The sequence below is a fragment of the Ceratotherium simum genome, chromosome 10 (genome assembly GCF_057802395.1).
Source record: "Ceratotherium simum simum isolate JZ-2026a chromosome 10, ASM5780239v1, whole genome shotgun sequence".
NCBI lineage: Eukaryota > Metazoa > Chordata > Mammalia > Perissodactyla > Rhinocerotidae > Ceratotherium > Ceratotherium simum.
Window position 1 is genome coordinate 78,499,315 of NC_141909.1, and position 19,234 is coordinate 78,518,548.

Here is a 19,234-nt window from a genome sequence, read left to right on the forward strand (position 1 = left end):
TCACCTGGATAACTCCTAGTCATTCTTCCTCCAGCAAGTCTTTCCTGCCACTCCCCAAGTCTGGGTCGGGGGCTTTTCCTAGGCCCCTGAATGTCCCTTATCTTACATGATCAGCCTGTACGGTAACAGCCTGTTTCCTTGTACAAACAGGTACCCCCCGGGCCCTAAGTGCCCAAGGAGCTGGACCACGTCTCCCTTGTTTCCCACCATTGCCCCAGCAGCTAAGATATTTATTGCTTGGAAATATCTGTTGATGAGTGACTGTTGAAAGATGGCTGGAGAACTGAAGGAGACTGTCTTCTGGGAATGGGGTGTTGCCATGTGTGAGTGGGTTGTGATAATATTATGTATTGAAACCCTGAATGTCTTCCCTGAAAATTCTGAAACCTGTGCAGCAAGAAGAGGGGGCTAGGTTAGCTGAGATCTTACTTGCCTGATGGCCCACTAGCCTCATGAGAAGGACACTGAATACAAGCCTTGCTCAAGGGTGAGACCAGGCAGCAGGGAAACAAAAGACACCTGCTGATGTTCTGGACCAAGACAGGCAAGGAGCTCACTGGACACTTGGGCGAAGCTTGGGGCAGAGATCCCGGTCGGGGTTGGTGGGGAAGGGATGGTTTTTGAGTGCACCATAACTCAAATTGCCTTTGAGTGCAGTCTTCAAGGATGGCCCATCAGAGAACCTCTGCTGTCCTTTCTTTTTGATACATTTGTAGCTCTCTTTTGGAGACGTAAGTGTGGTTTGGGGCTGATTCAGGGCAAGAAATCCTGTGTTTGCAAAAATGTAGTCATTGATTTGGGACTTAGGGTCTGATCAGTACGCAGTACAGTAAAAATAACAAAGGCTGTATTTTAGTGGACTCTGTCTAAAGTAAGCAAGCAAACCCTGAGCTTAAGACACTCTCAGATGACTTCCCCCCTGCTCCTCTTTTCTCCCCTGAAATGGATGGTGAATGTTGTGGTCGTAAGAAACTTCTCTCCCATGGGGCTTCACCCTGGCAAGTCAGCGAGACCCAGGCTCCCAAGGACCAGCTGTCTTTGTGCTACTGCTTCATTCTCTCCCTGCACAGGCTGATAAGACTAGTTTCTTGGTGAGACCAACAGGAAAAAGAGCAAGGGTTAGCATTGCAACATAATGCATACTGCTTGTGTGACCAAAGGCAACGTTCTTGGAGAGCAATTGTTTAGAGGTTCTCATTCCGTAACACCAAGAGAGCAGAATATTCATCATACAATGACCTCTGTGTGTAGAAAATCAGATTAGGGAGGCTTTGGACTGGAGGGTGGGGGTTGTTTTTGAGAAGAAAAATCTTACATGAAGAGAGTAAGTCCTTTTTCAGAATGAAGATTTTCGTATAGTGAAATACATAAAGCTACTGCAAACAGCAAGAGGAAACGATGATAACCACAAGCTTATTGTAATAAAGTGCTAACATTCACTGAGTGTTTACTATAAGCTTAGCACTCTGCTAGGTATTTTACATGGATTATTTTATTTAGCCCTCATGACAGTCTACGAAGTTGGTAGAATGCTTAGGCCCGTCTGCAGGGAGGTGACAGGCACCGCACGCTCCTGACACTCCCCGAGTCTGGTTCTCGGGATTAGGCAGAGATGGAGTTCAGCTCTGTGCTCTTAACCCCAGTCAGGGTAAGTCCAGCTCCAGTCTGATGAGCTGTGTGACCTAGTGCCCCTCACTGAAGGCCCTGCCTCAGAGCCACATGCAGCACTTAGGTCGTTGTGAGGATTAAACATGACAATGAGGTCATTAGTTACGGTGACACTAGGCCCTACAATAAACAAAGCCCAACATGTCGGTGGCTTGACACATAAAAGCGTTAAGGACTCGCTAACAGCCCAGGGCGGATGTCGCGGGTCAGTGGTGGGCGCTGGTGTGGTGGCGGCTCCATTCCACACATGCCGCAGGGGTCCAGGCTCCTGAAGGCTCTGCACCTTCAACAGGTGATTCCCAGGGCCCCTCGGACCTTGACACCCCACCCACATACCAGGGAAGGGTGTTGGCGGGGTCGTTCCAGTGGGGTTGTTCCAGGTGTGGTGAGGCCTGAGGAGAACACAATCTGGGGGAAGCTCTCTAAGAAAAAGAATACAGTCCCCTGTGACTGGATTGCTACAGCCGCTCGCAAGGCTTGGAAGGCGCCCTGCAGCCTAAGATTCATGAGCTTCGTGGCACACACTCCTCTGCAGTTCACACTCCATTGGCTAGACCTCGGGGGCACGGCCACATTGGTGACCGAGTGCTGGGAGACACGCCTGGTGTGCCTGAGTTAGGTGACTGCTAGAATTCTCTGCCATGTGTAGGAAAAGTGCTTCCAACAGCACCTAGCCCATGACAAGAGCTAGGTGAGTGTGGGCTCCTGTTGCTTGTCTATAGTGCTGCAGGCGAATTTCCGTCAGGACCAGCATGCCAGTTCCTGTCCTAACTGTTTTCCCCCATATGCTCCGGGCACTCTAATATGCTCTGGCCCCACAAAGAAGCTTAAGCACTCACCAGTAAGTCTAGCTGGAGAGATACCATTTCTCTTAAAAAAGAGAATGAACAATACAAATCCCTGTCATCAAAGAGACAAACGCAGTATCTATACCTATAATCTCCAAAGTGGTGGGGGTACTGCATTTGGGGTGGGCAGAATGTTTCAGAATGTGTGTGTGTGTGTATGTGTGTGTATATCAGAATATATTCTCATCCAATAGAACCTTGATATAATTTATAAATTAATAATTAAATGTGTATAGGGACGTACAGAATTTTAAAAAATTTCCTTACACGGACGTGTAATCAAAAAGATGTGGAGACCATTTATCTTGACAGTCAATGCCCTAGAAGTAGAGATGACAACATAGCCTTTTAGGGTTTAATGTGCAGACACCTTATGGGTACAGTACAGACATTTCAAAGGAAAAACACCCTGAGACAGGAAGATATTGTCTGGGCAAGGCTGGTGTGATGGTTAATTTTACATGTCAACTTGCCTGGGCCACAGGGTACCTAGATACTTGGTTAAACATTATCGTGGGTGTGTCTGTGAGGGTGTTTCTAGATGAGATTAACATTTGAATAGGTGGACTGAGTAAAGCAGATGGCCCTCCCCAGTGTGGGTGGGCTCCGTCCAATCCACTGAAGGCCTGAATAGAACAAAAATGCGGAGGAAGGGAGAATTAGCTCTCTGCCTGACTGTCTTCTAGCTGGGACCTCGGTCTTCTCTCGCCTTCAGCTTTGACTGGAACCTCCACCATCAGCTTTTTTGGGCTTCCAGCTGCCGACTCATCCTGCATATCTCGGGACTCGTCAGCCTCCATAATCATGTAATCACGTGGGCCAATTCCTTATAGAAGATTCATCTCTCTCTCTGTCCTGTTATATACTCTCTTGTTGGTTCTGTTTCTCTGGAGAACCCTGACTATGACAGCTGGCTAGGCCCCCGATGGGCCTCTTGGCAGAGTAACCTCAGGCTTAGGCAGGGTTCTCGATCCTGGCTGCCTATTGAACCACGTGGGGAGCTTTAAAAACATACTGATGCTTGGGTCCCTCAATTAGAGATTCTGATCTAATTGGTATTTTTTAAAGCTCTCCAAGTGGTTGGGGTTAAGAACAATTGGTGCAAATTCTAGCATTGTCAGTGTCAGGAACATGGTTTGTCAGCACCAGGAAGGTGACTCCTGTCTCAGGTGTGGACTCAGATTAGCCGAGCACATGGGACTGAGGAAGAACCGGAGTGCTAAGGACTAGTCGCCGTCTGAGGGACAGGCACCCAGAGGACTAGGCTCAAAGCCGCCCCACGGCCCTCCTACCTGACGGCTGCCTGAAGTAGGGATTAGAACCCGTTCCATACTCGGAAGATCGCTCTGTGAGGCTGCAGCCGGGAGAAAGGGGCCGAGAAGCTGGTGCCTCGGGTTACTCATCTGCAGAATGGCGATGATTAATATCAGAACCCACTCTCCAGACTTGCTGAGAAAATTGAATTAACACATGAGAAGTGTTTAGAGCAGTGATTAGTTGTCGCCTACTAGTGCTCGGTAATGTCAGTTACTGTGATTCACATGTGTCGTGTCCTCACACTGGGAAAGCGGACGTTTGGCACGTGGCCCTCCCTCGCACGGATATCCGCCTTCTTCCAGGGTTGCGTTCTTGCCATGCTTCCACTGCTGACCAGTACCCCTTTCTTTGACTGGTTCTTTATTGTATACATTAATTGATGTCTTTGCTTAGGTGTATTCCGTTCTGCAGGTCTGGAAGTTTGTCATATATTTAAGGCGACTTTGGTTTTCTCTGTTCTGAACCAGTCTGTGTTAATTTTTGCAGTGCAGTTCTCAAAGGGCATCTTCGTCTGGTCCTATTTCTAAGTAGGGTGTCTTGCTTTTACCCAACCCCTCTACTGACGACATATAATGGTGTTGGCACCTGTGCTTTCAGAAAAGAGTGGAAGCACTAGAAAAGATATGGTTTAAAACAGTCGGTGACCTGAGTTGCCTCACAGAAGGTGAAATGAGCCAGCTCCGTGGAAGGGTTGGGAACATAGTATCCCCCAAGCGTGGCCCACCGTGGCAGCTCGGAATCCTAAGCCTGACACTTTGTACCTGCAGAATCACAGCTTATTGCCCTGCCTAGAAGGACAGAGCATTCCGGGGTCAGTTCAGCAACATCTGCAGACCTAGGCAGCGGTTTTATACGGACCACTACCATTTTTATTAATGGTTTTAGTTGATCCGCTACTAACTAGTCTGTGACTGGTGTAAGTTGTATTAAAATGTTGTTATTTCTAACAATAGAATACATAGTTACACATAGAATCAGATATATTGCCTTTGTCAGCAATTTATGGCAATAACGCCTATCTGCAAATAAGAGATAACCCCACCTCTCCAGAAGGCTGACAGTGTTTCACAGATGCCAAATGCTTGATGCCAGATTCTGTCGATGACGTTCTCAGCCAGGGAACCGATAGGATATGCATTTATCATCCCCAACCCTCACCCCTCCCCACAGACTCCCTGTGTTACATTCTTGGTCCACAGATTCAAACCACAAGGCTAAGATAAATAAGAATTTACCTAGAAAAGCCCATCTTTTGGCAAGAGGGAAAGAAACCAGCTGGGATTACTTTTGGAGGGTGTCTCTAGGTGCTCTCCCATAGAACCCCCTCATCCCGATGCAAACCAGCCCTACCCACAGCGGTCAGTGTTTATACAGCTTGAGGGTGAAGTCGTTAAATATTTGAACAACAGATTTAGCTAGGAAATTAATTCACTTCTTCTGTTCAAGGCACCACCATTTGGGGGTGAGCAAGGCTTCCCTGAAGAATGGGAAGCAGTAAGTATGTGACACACTTCTTCCATCTTTTTGTTTTTGACGAGTAACAAGCAGTTACAACGAAATGTCCTTTTTCTCAATTATGAAGTGACTGCCAAGCTTTGAAGTCAGAGCCCATTCTTGTGGATTCGGGGCAGGCTACTGCAGTTTTGGGGTAAAGGAGATGTATTCCTGGCACTTTAAATTCCAACTTGGAAAAATTCTCTAATGGAAATACTACTATGAAAGACTTAGGGGCTTAAAACCTTAGTACTGGTCCACAAATCACCTTTGCCCAAACTTATGGCAAAACTATAGCTGACAATGTCCTATGTGGGCTTATGTCATGAGGTTGTTGAGAATTTGAAACATATCTTGATGTTGCATTAATGGAACATCAACTTCTCAAAGAGCTGCTGTTTAGAAGAGGAGTTAGACGTATCCTGCCATGGCTCCAGAGAGCAGGATTAGGATGAAGGCTGGAGAGTGATGCAGTCTTCCTTAATAAAGGCACAACTTTCTATCAGAATAAAGACAGAGAAGAGGTAGAGGAGATGCACATGTCGGATTGGCCGGCCTTGTTCTGAGGGCATCCCTTAGCTGTGACCCTGTGATCCTCTACAGCTAAGTGGTGGAGAGGTCCCCCTCATCCATAATTGGGAGCCTGTCTTTAATGACTGCTGGTGGGAAATGTTGAAGTTTCCTGTTCTTCAGTGAGCAATGACAATGAGAAGAGGGCAAAATGAGCATAGAGTGGTTTGTTCTTTGTTTTTCTTACTGCCTTTGCAAAATTGGTGTCTCTGAGTGTGAAGGAATCAATAGTACTAATTTTTGGAAAAAGAAGAGTAGAATTGTAATAGTCAACAGACAATAGATTTTCTCCCATAGCTCCTCGAGTTGTGGAGAAAATGGCTTGTAACCAAGCCCTCCATTTTAGGCCTTTAAGGCCAATTGAAAGTGACAGTCACATCGGGTACTGTTACAAGGTATTTACTTTAACCATTACTAAACAGGTGATTGTTACTGAACTAGTTTAGCTTAGTGTTCTCAATTGGGGGTGATTTTGCTCCCAGGGGACATTCTGCAAGGTCTGTCGATGTTTTTGATTGTCGTGATTGTGTGTGAGAGGATGCTTCTGGCCTCTGGTGGGTAGAGGCCAGGGATGCTGCTAAACATCCCACAACGTACAGGACAGCCCCCAAACAAAGAATTCTGTTGTCCAAAATGTCAATAGTGCCAACGTTGAGAAACTTTGGTGGTCTTAGGATCCTGAAGGTACATAGCAATCTTTCACTTGTTTTTTTGGAAAACTACAAAAAAATCATGTGTTAAAATGATTTATCATGCATAGCTGATCTTCTGATTTTATCCCTAGAAGACAAAGGAAGGTGTGATCTTTGAACACATATAAGTCAAAGATTATTGTGTTTTTCCAGTTTGGTCTGATCAAATCCAAGTAGGGTTCAGTGTTGTCTTTTGATGAATCCTGTTTAACTCGGTTTGACATTAACATCAACACCACTGGGTCTTGGTTTTTAAACGTGTTATTACTTCTAACTTATTTTTAGAACATTGATTATACTGATAAATTGAAATGAATCCACCCAGATGGGGAGCAAATTAGAGCAGCCAGCTTTGGCAGGTGGCCTTAAAAGAAGACTACAGTTTTAACCCAAAACAGATGCAATCTTGAGGCCGACTGAGGTTTTCCGTTTGTAGTAAATATATGATGAAATTGATACCAAACCTCTTAATCTAAAATTCATGTGCCTGATGCACAGGAAGCCAAACTCTGAGACATCGGTGTTGGAGATGGAGAAAGATTTATTTGGATTGGCCAAAACGAGTAGGGGGGAGCCTGCATTGGCTCAAATCCGCCCCCCCAAGAACAGAAAGCAGGGGGTGTTTACAGAGCTAAGGGGCTTGGCAGGAGGGGCTTCAGGAAAGCAAAGGGGTCACTCCTGATAAGCCCCTGGGCAATCTGACTTGTGTACTCCAATGGCTGCTGAGGGCCGGCCAGGCCATTCGGTGATCACAACCTCCCTGAAGGCTTTCTCTTTCTCCTGCAAAACAAGCTCACAAATTCTCGAGAGCCCTGGGTCACCCCTCAAGTTAAACAGGAAAAACAGTAAATTAGTTTAATATCTACAGTACCCCTCTGGTACCCAGCTTCATTATTTCCATCTTTATCTGATATGCATTTTCATATTTATAATCAACCATATCCTGTGATCTAGACAGTTCTGATTCTTCTTACCAAAAACTTCTGAGAAAACGATATAGATGGTGAAAGGCTGGGAAATGAAGAAGATGGTGTTAATTAGTGTATTAATTTGCAGCTGAGAGCAAAGGACTTAAGTCTTTGAAAAGAGTAGAGGATGCTGAGAAGGACATAGAAATTCAAATTAGCAGCCTTCCCAAGAGGAAAAACTGAAGTGTTTATCCTTCTGGTAATGAGAATTCCTGAAGGATGGGACTGCCTTGAATTGGACGGAGGAAGAGGTGATCTGTTATTCCCAGTACTGGTCAGACCCCTAATAGCACATGCTCTGTCCATAGCTGAGCTTCGTTTATAAAGAAGGACGTGTTTGGAGAGCAGGTTAAGTGGAGAGCTACAAAGCTGAACAGATTGGTGTGGTACCTGTGAGATGCATAGGAATTGGGATATTCACTCTGGAAGAGAACAGACCCTTAATGGTGGTCTTTGAGGAAATGAAGCGTTTATGGATAGGTTATGTATTAGTTTCTTCTTGCTCCTGTAATAAGTTGCCACAAACTTAATGGCTTAGAATAACACAAATTTATCTTACAGTTCTGGGGGGCAGAAGTCTGAAATGGGTTTCACAGAGCTAAATTCAAGGGATTGGCAGGGTTGCATTCCTCTGGAGGCCCTAGGAGAGAATCCATTTCCTTGCCTTTTCCAGCTTCTGGAGGCCGCCTGCATTCCTTGGCTCATGGCCCCTTCCTCTATCTTCAAAGCCAGAAAATCACGTCACTGGGACCTCTGGTTCCATTGTCACATCTCCTTCTCCGACTCTTTTGCCTCCCTCTTTCCTTTACGAGAACCCTTGTGACCACACTGGGCCCACCCAGATAAACCTGCAGGTAGGTGTTGTTATTCTCATTTTGTGGGCAGGAAAATGCGGCTCAGAGAGTCTTTGCTGTTTCCAGAGCTCCATTCCTCTTAAGAACAGTGAATAATGGAATAACCCATATTCATTCTGGGTTTCTAATCACTCTTGTGAGGATCACTTGTGATTAATAGAAAAATCTGGGCTCTTAAAAATAATTATTTTTTTTCCTGTTTAAACAACCATAAGTTTAAACTAAATATATTATGAGTGGAAATGGTCTCCATTTTTGTTTTAAATTTGCTTTTTTTTAACTTTCTAAGGTATAATGGACATACAATAAATTGCACATATTTAAAGTGTACAGTGTGATGAGTTTTCACGTAAGTAACAACCACCACAATCAAAATAATGACCATAGCCATCACCACCAAAAGTGTCCTCATGCCACTTTGTAATCCCTCCCTCCCTCATACCCCCATTCCCAGGCAAACATTGATCTGCTGCCTATCACTATAAATTAGTCCACATTTTCTAAAGTTTTATATAAAAAGAATCATACAGCATGAGCTCCTTTTTTTTGTCTGACTTCTTTCCCTCAACATTATTATTTTGAGAGTCATCCCTGTCATTGACTGTGTCACTGGCTTGTGCCTTTTTCTTGCTTGGTAGTATTCCACGATTTATCCAGTCACGAGTGAATAATATTTTGGTTGTTTCCAGTTTGGGCTATTACAAGTAAAGCCGCTATGAGCATTCATATACAAGTCTTTGCGTGGATACATGCTTTCTTTCCTCCTGGGTTAATACCTGCTAATGGAATGACTGAGTCATGTGGTAAATATGTTTAACTTTTAAAGAAACTGCCAAACTGTTTTCTAAAGTCATTGTACTATTTTACATTCCCACCAGCAGTGAATGAGAGTTTCAGTTACTCTACATTCTCAATAACACTTGATGTGATGAGTTTTTTCATTCTAGCAATTCTAATAGGTGTGTGCTGGTATCTTAGAGAAGTTTTAATTTGCATTTCTTTAATGACTAATGACATTGAGCATTTTTTATGTGCTAATTTGCCATCTGTATATCTTCTTTCATGAAACATCTATCCAAATCTTTTGCCTATTTTTTATCGAATTGTTTGTTTTCATATTATTGCATTTGAGAGTTCTTTATATATTCTGGACAAAAGCCCTGTATCAGATATGTGATTTGCAAACATTTTCTCCCAGCCTGTGGCTTATGTTTTCATTCTCTTTAGAGTCTCTTTCAAAAAGCAGAAATTCTTAATTTTGATGAAGTCCAGTTTATCAATTTTTTTCTTTTATGGATTGTGCTTTTTGGTGTTGTATCTATGAAATCTTTGCTTAAGCCAAGGTCACAAAGATTTTCTCCTGTGTGTTCTTATAGAAGTTTTATATATCTAGATTTTATATTTAGGTCTATGATCCACTTTGAATTAATGTTTGTATCTGACATGGGCTATGAATCAGGTTTATTTTTTTGCATCTGTGCTTCTACTTGTTTTAGCACCATTTGTTAAAAAGACCATACTTTTCCCACTGAACTGCCTTTGTGTTTTTGTCGAAAATCAATTGACCATACATGTGTCAGTCTATTTCTAGACTCTTTATTTTGTTCAGTGATCAATTTTCCATTTTTTCACCAATGCCAGACCATCTTGATAAAGGTAGCTCTGTGTCTGAAATTCAGGTACTGTAGGCCCTCCATCTTTTTCTTCAAAGTGGTTTTGGCTATTCTAGGTTCTTTGCGTTTCTATGTATTTTAGAAACAGCTTCTCAATTTCTACCAAAAAAAGACTTTTGGGATTTTGATTAGTATTGTAGAGAATGTGTAGATCAATTTGGGGAAGTGTGGCATATTAACCATATTGAATCTTCCAATCCCGTAACACAGTTTATCTCTCATTTTATTTTGTTTTGGCAGCATCTTGTAGTTTTAAGTGCACAAACTACGTTCCTCCCGAAATCCCAACTCCGTCTCAAGTAAGGGAGAGCTCCAGGCTCTGGTCTGGACTCCTCCTTGTGCTTCAGTGCTCGCTGGGCAGTCAGAGAGCTCACCTCGCTTGTTTCTCATATGTCAGGGATCACTGTCACATGTTGCCTGACAACTAATGTTTGAAAACTCTTGTTTCATATACTGAGGTTGTTTTTAGTAGTTTTTTAGGTGAAAGGGTAAATCTGGTTCCTCTTACTCGATTTTTTTTCCAGAATCAGAAATCTCCCTTTTTGCTTTTAATAGCAGACTTTCCTCTACTTAGATATTTATGCAAAGCAAATCCAAAGCAGCTCTATTGTTAATATTCCCAGGCTGAATATCCGGCTTGTAACAACACTAGATGGTCAATTTGCCAAACTTGAAAGACAGACAGTGCAGTGTAGTAGAGTATATTCAACAATGAGTCAGTCTATAAACATAAAAAAAGATGCTCACCCTCATTAGTAATCACCAACATTAAAACCACGAAAAGATGGCATCTCACACTCCCCAGATTGGCAGGAAATTTCAAAGTTGGGTAATACCGAGTGTTGAAGAGAATGTAGAACAACTGAGCTTTCCTCCACTGCTGGTGGAAGTCGAAAATTTGTGCAACCACAATGGTCAGGAACTTGGCATTATCTGGAGTCTTAGGCTAGATTCCTTAGAAAAGAGAGCCTGGGGCAAAGCTTCTTTGCTCACACTTTATTGGGGAGCACAGTGCCAGGAAGTAGGCATGAAGGAGAAGGAAGAGGGAGGTGAGGGGAGATGCATTTCTGAGGGACCTGTTGTGTCACTCTGAGGGGGAGATGGAGAGTAGATTTGCCTGCTGGTTCTCTCTCACCTCCTGCCCCCCATTGATCCAAGCTTACCCCATTGGGATTGACTTCCTTATACTTTCAGGTTACATCTGGCCCATCCAACAGCTGGAAAGGTAGAGCCTGTGGCCAGTGTCATGACACTTCATCTGAGTCCGAAGTGAGGAAGAAGTCAGGAGCTGGTAGCCAAGGCAGAAACTGCATAAATTTGACTCCACTGGTGGCAGCTGAGCAAAACTCACCAAGTTGATTGCTGCAGGGACAGGCAGGGTGGAATTCGTAGCCAAGTTTCCCGGAGATAGGTGAGGCTGAGAAGATCTGAGGTGTCAGAAAAGTGATGTCTGTTACACCTGTGAATTCCGCAGGTCCAGCAATTACACTCTAGGTACATACTCCAGAAAAACACACACACGTACCAGGAGACAGGTGGAGGGATGTTCATGGCATTATTGTTCATAATGGCCACGAAATGGAAACACCACAAAAGTCTACAAGCAGTCAAAGGAATAGAGAAATTGTGGTATAATCATAAAATGGAATAACTGTGCAGCAGTGAAAATGACCTCCAACCACATGCATTAATATGAACCAACCACAAAAGTGTAATGTTAGACCACAACAAAACAGCAATTCACAGAAGAATATACACAATGTGGTTGCATTTATATAAAGTTAAATCATGCTCAGTTAAATAATATATTATTTACAGAGACATCCTCACAACAAAAAGCAAGAGCATAGTTAATACAAGATTTTGGATGCTAGTTGCCTCCGGGAATGGGAAGAGGGATGGTGTGGGGGAGAGGCCTACAAGAAGCCTCTAAGATAACAGTGATGTTGTATTGCTGAACCTGCGCAGACACATGTATTCCTTTTGTTTTTTCTTTAAATTGTACATATGTATTTTATACATTTTTAATATATAGTATATTTTGCATACACACACACACAAGACGGTAAGTTAGGAAACTTAGATTGCAGTCCCAGATAGCCTCTAATAAGCTGTGTAACTTTGGGCAAATCACTTCATTTTTTCATTGAATAATGAAAAAATGTGTGTGTGTGAGGAAGACTAGCCCTGAGCTAACAGCTGTTGCCAATCCTCCTCTTTTTGCTGAGGAAGACTGGCCCTGGGCTAACATCCTTGCCCATCTTCCTCTACTTTATTTGTGGGACACCCGCCACAGTATGGCTTGACAAGCCGTATGTAGGTCCGTGCTCGGGATCCCAATCTGCAAACCCCAGGCTGCTGAAGTGGAATGCACAAACTTAACCACTATGCCACAGGGCCAGCCCCTGAACAAATATATTTGTAAGCAGTGATGTGTCAATGCTGTACTAGGCACTGGAATACAGTGATGATCAAAACTGGTTATGATTCTTGCCTTGATGGGTTTTAGTCTAGTGAGAGAGTTGGACATTGATCAATATAAAATTTCAGCTCTGGTAGTGCTATAAAGGAGAAGGACATTGTGCCAGGAGAGGGTACAAGAGGGGCCTGACCTGGTCTAAGGGTCAAGAAGCCTTCACTGAGGAAGCAGCAGGTGTTAGAGCATCTGAGGCGTGAGTAGGAGGTTAAGCAGGCAAATACAGATGGCAAAGGGGAGGCCTGTGATGAAGGAGAACATGCTAGATGTGCAGAACCGAATGAGAGACAGTGTGGTGGAGATGAGGCTCCAAAGCCAGGCAGGTGTGGAGTGTAGAGCACCCCCGGACACTACACAGGGGATGATGGACACGGCAGATGCCGCCTTGCCTTCTCAAACTTACTCTTGGGGGGAGACAGACCACAAACCAATGCATACCGTGCACACAATGTTTGCTAATGTGATCACATCTATGAAGGGCATGAATAGGGCTGAGAGAGACAACTGCTTGGGGAGGAGCACTTCTAGACAGCATGGGCCAGGAAGACCTGGAATGTGGCAGTTGAGCCGAGAACTAAATCATACAAAGGACCTAGGGATGTGAAACCAGGGGATAGAAAGGCCTGGAGCAGATTCTAGGTAAGCATGTGCAACATCCCTGTGAGGGGAGAGGGTTTTGTTGTGTTTAAGGAAATGAAAGGCCGTGTGGCTGAACTGTGGTACAGGAGGGAGAGGGAAGCGGATGACCGGAGCGTAACAGAATTGGAGCACGGCGGCACTGCTACCAGGTTGCTAAGTGGTCGCCTTGATCTCTCTCCTCCAGGCAGGAAACGGTGCCGTCTTTATCACGTGGTTGTCAGGACAGTTAGGATATGGCAGTGGACGATTCCAGAGGACTTTCCAAGGACTTGGATTTGGCTAGGATATGGGCGGTGTGGACAGAGTCAGAGGTGCTAAGAATTACCACCATGTTTCTGGTGTGTGGGAATGTGATTTACTGAGAGAGGAAACCTTGGATTTCATTTTGTTTTCTTTTCTTTTATTTTGTCAAGTTTGGTGGCAGAGGATGTAAAAGAACCGAGTTAGGTTTTGGAAATGTTAGATTTGTAGTATCTTTTTGACATCCATTTGAAGGTGTCAAGTAACCAGTTAAAATTATGGATCTGTAGCTTGGAAGAGAGCTCTAGGTTAGAGAGACAAATTTGGGACTAGATGGTGTATTAGCTTCCTATGGTTTCTGTAACAAAGTACCACAAACTGAGTGGCTTAAACAACAGAAACTAACTCTTTGGCAGTTCTGGAAGATAGAAGTCTGAGGTCACAGAGTCCGTAGGGCCGGTTCCTTCTGAGGGCTGTGAGGGAGAATCCGTTCCAGGCCTCTCCCCTTGGCTTGTAGATGACCATCTTCTCCCTGTGTCTTCACATCATCTTCCCTCTGCATGTGTGTCTCTGCGTCCAAATTTCCCCTTTTCATAAGGACACAGTCATACTGGATTAGGGCTCACCCTAATGACCTCATCTTAATTTTATCACCTGCAAAGACTCTATTTCCAAATAAGGTCGCATTCTCAGGTACTGAGGGTTAGGACTTCTGCATCTTTGTGGGTGACACAATTCAAGCCACAGCAGATGGTAATGCAGCTGTGAGCCTGGGCGAATTCACCTAGGGAGAGAGTGTGGAGTGAGAACAGGAGAGGGTCCAGGACCAAGCCTTGAAGAACCGCATCAGGTGACGGCCAATCAGAGGAGAGGAACCTGGAGAGGGAGGGGTGTTGTCAGAGAGGAAAACAAATGAGCATGGCATCCCAGAATTCAAAAGAAGGGAGGTTTTATGAAGGAGGGGTGATCAATAGTTTCAAATGCTGCAGAAAGTTCAAGTATTCTGAAGTAATTGGAGGACTAAAATATGTCATTGAATTTCACAGTGCGGCCATCATCGGTCCTTTCGTGGGAGCTGTTTCGGGAATGATAGAGGAAGCCAGCTGAAGAAGGAGTCAGAGGAGAAGGAATGGAATCATGCTCTGTGTCTCCTTTAACTGTTGAGGGAGGAATGGGGTAGGGCGGTAGCCAGAGAGGCAGGTGGGGTTCAGAGAGGGAGGGCTCTTTAAAAACGGGAGGGATTTTAGTCCGTTTAGATGCTGATGGGAAGGTCAAAGTTGAGAGGAAGTAGTCAAATATACAAGAACAAAGAGGGAGAAATAATAGTGTAAGCCTGCTGAGGAGATGGAAGGATGAGAGGGTGAATGGCTTTGAAACAAGCAGGGATGGCTCCGCTGCTCTAACAGTAGGCTAAGGGAGAAAGGAGACACGCAGATATAAATAGGTTTATGGCTATGGCTGGGGACTTTAATGGACTTCCTGTCTGATGACTTCTATTTTCTCTGAGAAGTAGGAAGTGAGGCCATCTACTTGAGTGAGGCGAGGTTGTGGGGGTAGAGCCGTGGTGGCTGGAAGTTTGAGGAGAGTGAAGAAAGTGTGAAGTGGTCACCATAGAAAGTGGGAGAAGGAGTTAACCAGAGAAATGTAGTAGGACTGAAGGACAGGGTGATGTCCTCGTTGAGGTTGATGATCGTGAGTCATCTCTTCTCTCCTGACTGTGATGCTCGCTAGGGGAGCCAGCAGCAGATAGAGTAGGGAGTTGAATTCATCCAGGTGAGTATGATGGGAAGATGGAGGGGTGAGGAGGTTAGGATATTGGCGTGGATGTTATTTAGATGATGGCCCATTGATAAGGAGGAAAAGGGAGAAAGGAGGGGACTGACAGATTGGAGAAAGTAAAGGAGTTAGTAAGAGAGCACCTCCAGGGGGGTCGAGGAGCAGTGGTGATAACTATACAAACAAGCTGTGGGGAGAGGCCACGAGATGCTTCCTCTAGAGATCTGGACATGGATTTGGGGAGAAGATGAGGCCCAGGGTGTGACTGTAGAAAGGATGGTGGGATAAAGGAAAAGACAACAGGAGGTGAGGAGAGGAGGGACTGAGAGGCCAGGAGTCATTCATATAGACATTGAACTCGCCCGAGGTGATGGTGGGACCAGAGATGGAGGGGTAGACTGTGAGCCAGGTGCCAGGTGGTCGGGAAAGTGCAATGGCAAAGACAGGGTCAGGTGCATGTTTGAGGCATGAGCTTCAAAAAAGCAGTATTATAGTTTTCCTCCTCCGGAACATGAGGTAGTTGTAGAAGAGGTCTAAGATTAATCTCAGTTATTTATCCGTCCTCCATTCAATAGCTCACCTAGCACCAGGTCTGTGATATAAAAGGCTTTCAAAAATGTGTTGGGTGAAAAGATACTGAATGACAAGTACATATCCACCTCTGTGTTAGACTTGCAGTCACAGGGCTGAATGAAAAAGTGTCTTCTCAGGGTATTCTCAGTCATAAACAAGACTGGTGTCTAAACAAATGAACTCCATTCGTAGATAAATGTATTCCATAGAGGGAGGAAGAGTTAACACGTTTGGGAGGAGGGAGGAGTGGAGCTGGCGATGGGTTTTGTAGGACAACATCCTGGGCTTCAGAAGACACAAGATTGGCCTCAGTGCCTGGAGGCGTGGACAGAAGGGGTGGTTGTGTTGGCCTGTGGGATCCTTCAGTCCTCCCTGTGGGACTGACTTGACTGCAAGACTTAGAAGCCAGAGAAGTTTCCAGTTCCCTGATTCCCCCGAGTCTCCATGGGAGAAGACGGCCCCATGCTTTGTCTGGCTCCTCGGGGAGGGACTCAGTACCTAGGCACACCTGAGCCCATCTGCTGGCGAGGCACTGGCTGGGCTCTCGGATGACGTTTCCTGCCTCATGCTGCTCTGCTTCCCTCATTCTTCAGCCGTGTCCTTGGGATCCCACACCTCCCCGTCTTCCCAGTAAATCATTGTATACAGTATCAGTATAGGATTAAAGTCATCTGCCGGGCCCTTTAGGAATCGGGCCCCTTTTGGAACCTTTGTTTCTGATGTTCCCAGGAGTGGTACAGCTAATATTTTTCTCTGTCTGAATGAGGGAGTGAATAGAGAAAATCGCTGTCCTTTCTTCTTCTGTGGAATCTCCCTGGGAACTCAGGCCAGGGGTGTGTGGGTGCATCTAGCTCCCTGAGGCCACTGGTTCGTCTTCAGAACTGCAGCATTTGCACAGTTATCTGGAGTCCTGTTGTCTGGTTCTGTACCCTTCTGTTTACAGCGTTTTCCCCGCACTGGCCTATAAATGCAGATTGTGTGTGTGTGGGCGCACGTGTGTGTGCGCGTGCGCACCTGGACTTAGATATACATATATAGATCCAGAGGGGGGTACCTATATCAAATAACTCAGAGAAAGGATTGAATTAATTTGTTTTGATGTTTCAGCAGCAGAAATCTCAAGCTCAGCATTGCTTCTCTGACACCAGTAACAATGTCATTGCTGGGCCTTGAGATAACAGCAGGTTTACAAGAGAAGTTTTGGTAAATTAGGCTAAAAAAGATTGACAGCTCAAATAATGAGTGAGGCACTCATGGAAAAGACAGCATCGTGCGGATCTTCGTGAAGAACCTGAATTGAGTAGCTGCCGTGCTACATATCAGCTAAATGTATTCCAGGGAGGCATGAAGGGACTTTGATGACAACAACTAGCTTCTGAGAAAACCGAGAATTAAAAAAATACTAGTTGAGGGGCCGGCCCCCTGGCGTAGCGGTTAAGTGCACGCGCTCCGCTGCTGGTGGCCTGGGGTTCGGATCCCTGGTGCACACAAATGCACTGCTTGTCAGGCCATGCTGTGGCGGTGTCCCATATAAAGTGGAGGAAGATGGGCATGGATGTTAGCACAGGGCCAATCTTCCTCAGCAAAAAAAAGGGAGGATTGGCATGGATATTAGCTCAGGGCTGATCTTCCTCACACACAAAAAAATACTAGTTGAGTTTAGACTCTTCCTTATGTAATCAGCTCTTTACATTCTGTATTGATGGTACTCTAGCACAGGTTTACTTGTGTTTAATGCATTTCAAGCAATTTTGGATTAAAGCAAAATATAAATTATTAACAATATAAATGTTGGAAATCAGTCCAGGTTTTTTTGCAAAATACTTGCAAAAAATTTTATTTTACATTGTACATCAACTGTTATTCATTATATTAATGGTATCTTAAAATACCTTATTTTTCTATATTTAATTTAATTTATAAATTTAATACAATATTAGAGACATTCAAGAAAATGTGAAAAATACGCAATACACATCTGCGATACCATACCCATAAAAAAGAACCAATATAGTTAAAGCCCCTTCCCAATCACACGCTCCTCCCTCCCCACTCTCTCCACAATCATTCTGTACATTTACTGCAAATATACATACACACAAACAAGCTATATTACTATTGTTTCTCAAATACAGAAATCTACTTTTGTCTCCTTTCATAGTTCCTGCTGAGCAGTCTGGAGTTCTGGTCTACTTCTCAGGGACCTGGGTTCCTCCCAGGCATGCTCCAGAGTCATCCCATCCAGGGCAGAACTTCTCTGTCTTGGTAAAGGACTGCTTTTAAAAAATCTCCAAAGCATCATGAACCAATATTTTGTAAATCACAGAGAGAAAGATGAATTATTAGAACAATGAAATTAAAAAACAGATACACAAAATACTGCTTTGCAGTCATAACTAAATAGGAGTGAAATAGCGACTCCTTGTACTAACAGTCTATACAAGCACTTTGAATAGAAACCCCTTATATCAATGTTTACAAGTTTCTAACAGGCAAATATCCTTGCTTCTTGTCAAATTGATCCAATTTAGGTTGGATTGACACCCATATATTTGAGATTCATGCGATATGGAAGCCTCTGCTGTGGATCATTTATTTTCAGGCTACATAGTTCTCCAGATTTTTGTTTTCTTAACTCATTGGCCGTCCAGGGGTGAGGTGCTCGCCTCAGGGGAGAAGATGAACAGTCAGTGAAGATGGGTCTCCCGCCTCCTGAAGGTGGTCCTTTGAGGCGGAATAGGGACGGGACTCTGCCCCTTACCCTTAACCGCCAGGTTCGGCACCTCCCAGCCCAGCTATTTCAGGAGTCAAGATAAGCAACCTTCCAGCCACAAACCTTTCGCCAAGCAGTCGCCCTGACTCCCGCCTGCGCACGAAGCCTCGAGACGACCTTCCTGGGCGGCGGTAGTGAGCAACAGCGCCGTGTTGGACCTGCTGGGCGGGCGCAGAGAGCTCAACCCCGATGGGGCATTTGAAGACACCACCACCAGAAAGAGGGAAGCTGAAGGCCTCCGGAGGAAGAGAACCGTGACTCCAGTCCACTCCACTCACCCCATGAAAGACTCAAGATGACTGCCTTCCGGGAGCCAGCCAGAGAGCCACTTATCCTCTGCTGTCTTCGTTGTGCCCGAGCATAAGCCTCAGTAGAACCTTGTCTGAGACTTTGGTTGGGCCTCTTGTCAGTTTCTATTACAGAGAGCCTGAGAGCCTAGGGTCAGTATCACCTTCAGGTGTCCTCATGGGACCTGAAGTAGGCAATCTAGATGTCACCCAGGGAGACTCTGGAATGGATCAGAACACTGCATCGATTAAATTAATTCCAGGACTACTCGGTTACACAGGGCTGAAAATTTACTTTCCATATTATTTATCATCCCAAATTAGTTCAGTCACATTTCCAGTGTAAACTACCAAAGATTCTACTGTGAGATAAAGCCAGTAGTAAA

At 44.6% G+C, this 19,234-nt stretch overlaps 1 protein-coding gene across 3 annotated transcripts in view; it reads left to right on the forward strand.

Annotated features, from left to right (window-relative positions):
* SPATA13 (spermatogenesis associated 13) overlaps positions 1–19,234 on the forward strand; it is a 351,835-nt gene that overhangs the window by 15,363 nt on the left and 317,238 nt on the right. Inside the window, exon 1 of one of the 3 annotated variants that reach the window (XM_087436296.1) lies at positions 3,248–3,322. The exons of the other annotated variants lie outside the window; for them this stretch is intronic. The gene's annotated coding sequence lies outside the window, so the exon portion shown is untranslated. Of the gene's footprint in view, positions 1–3,247; positions 3,323–19,234 lie in introns of those variants that run through there. 3 annotated transcript variants of the gene reach the window in all.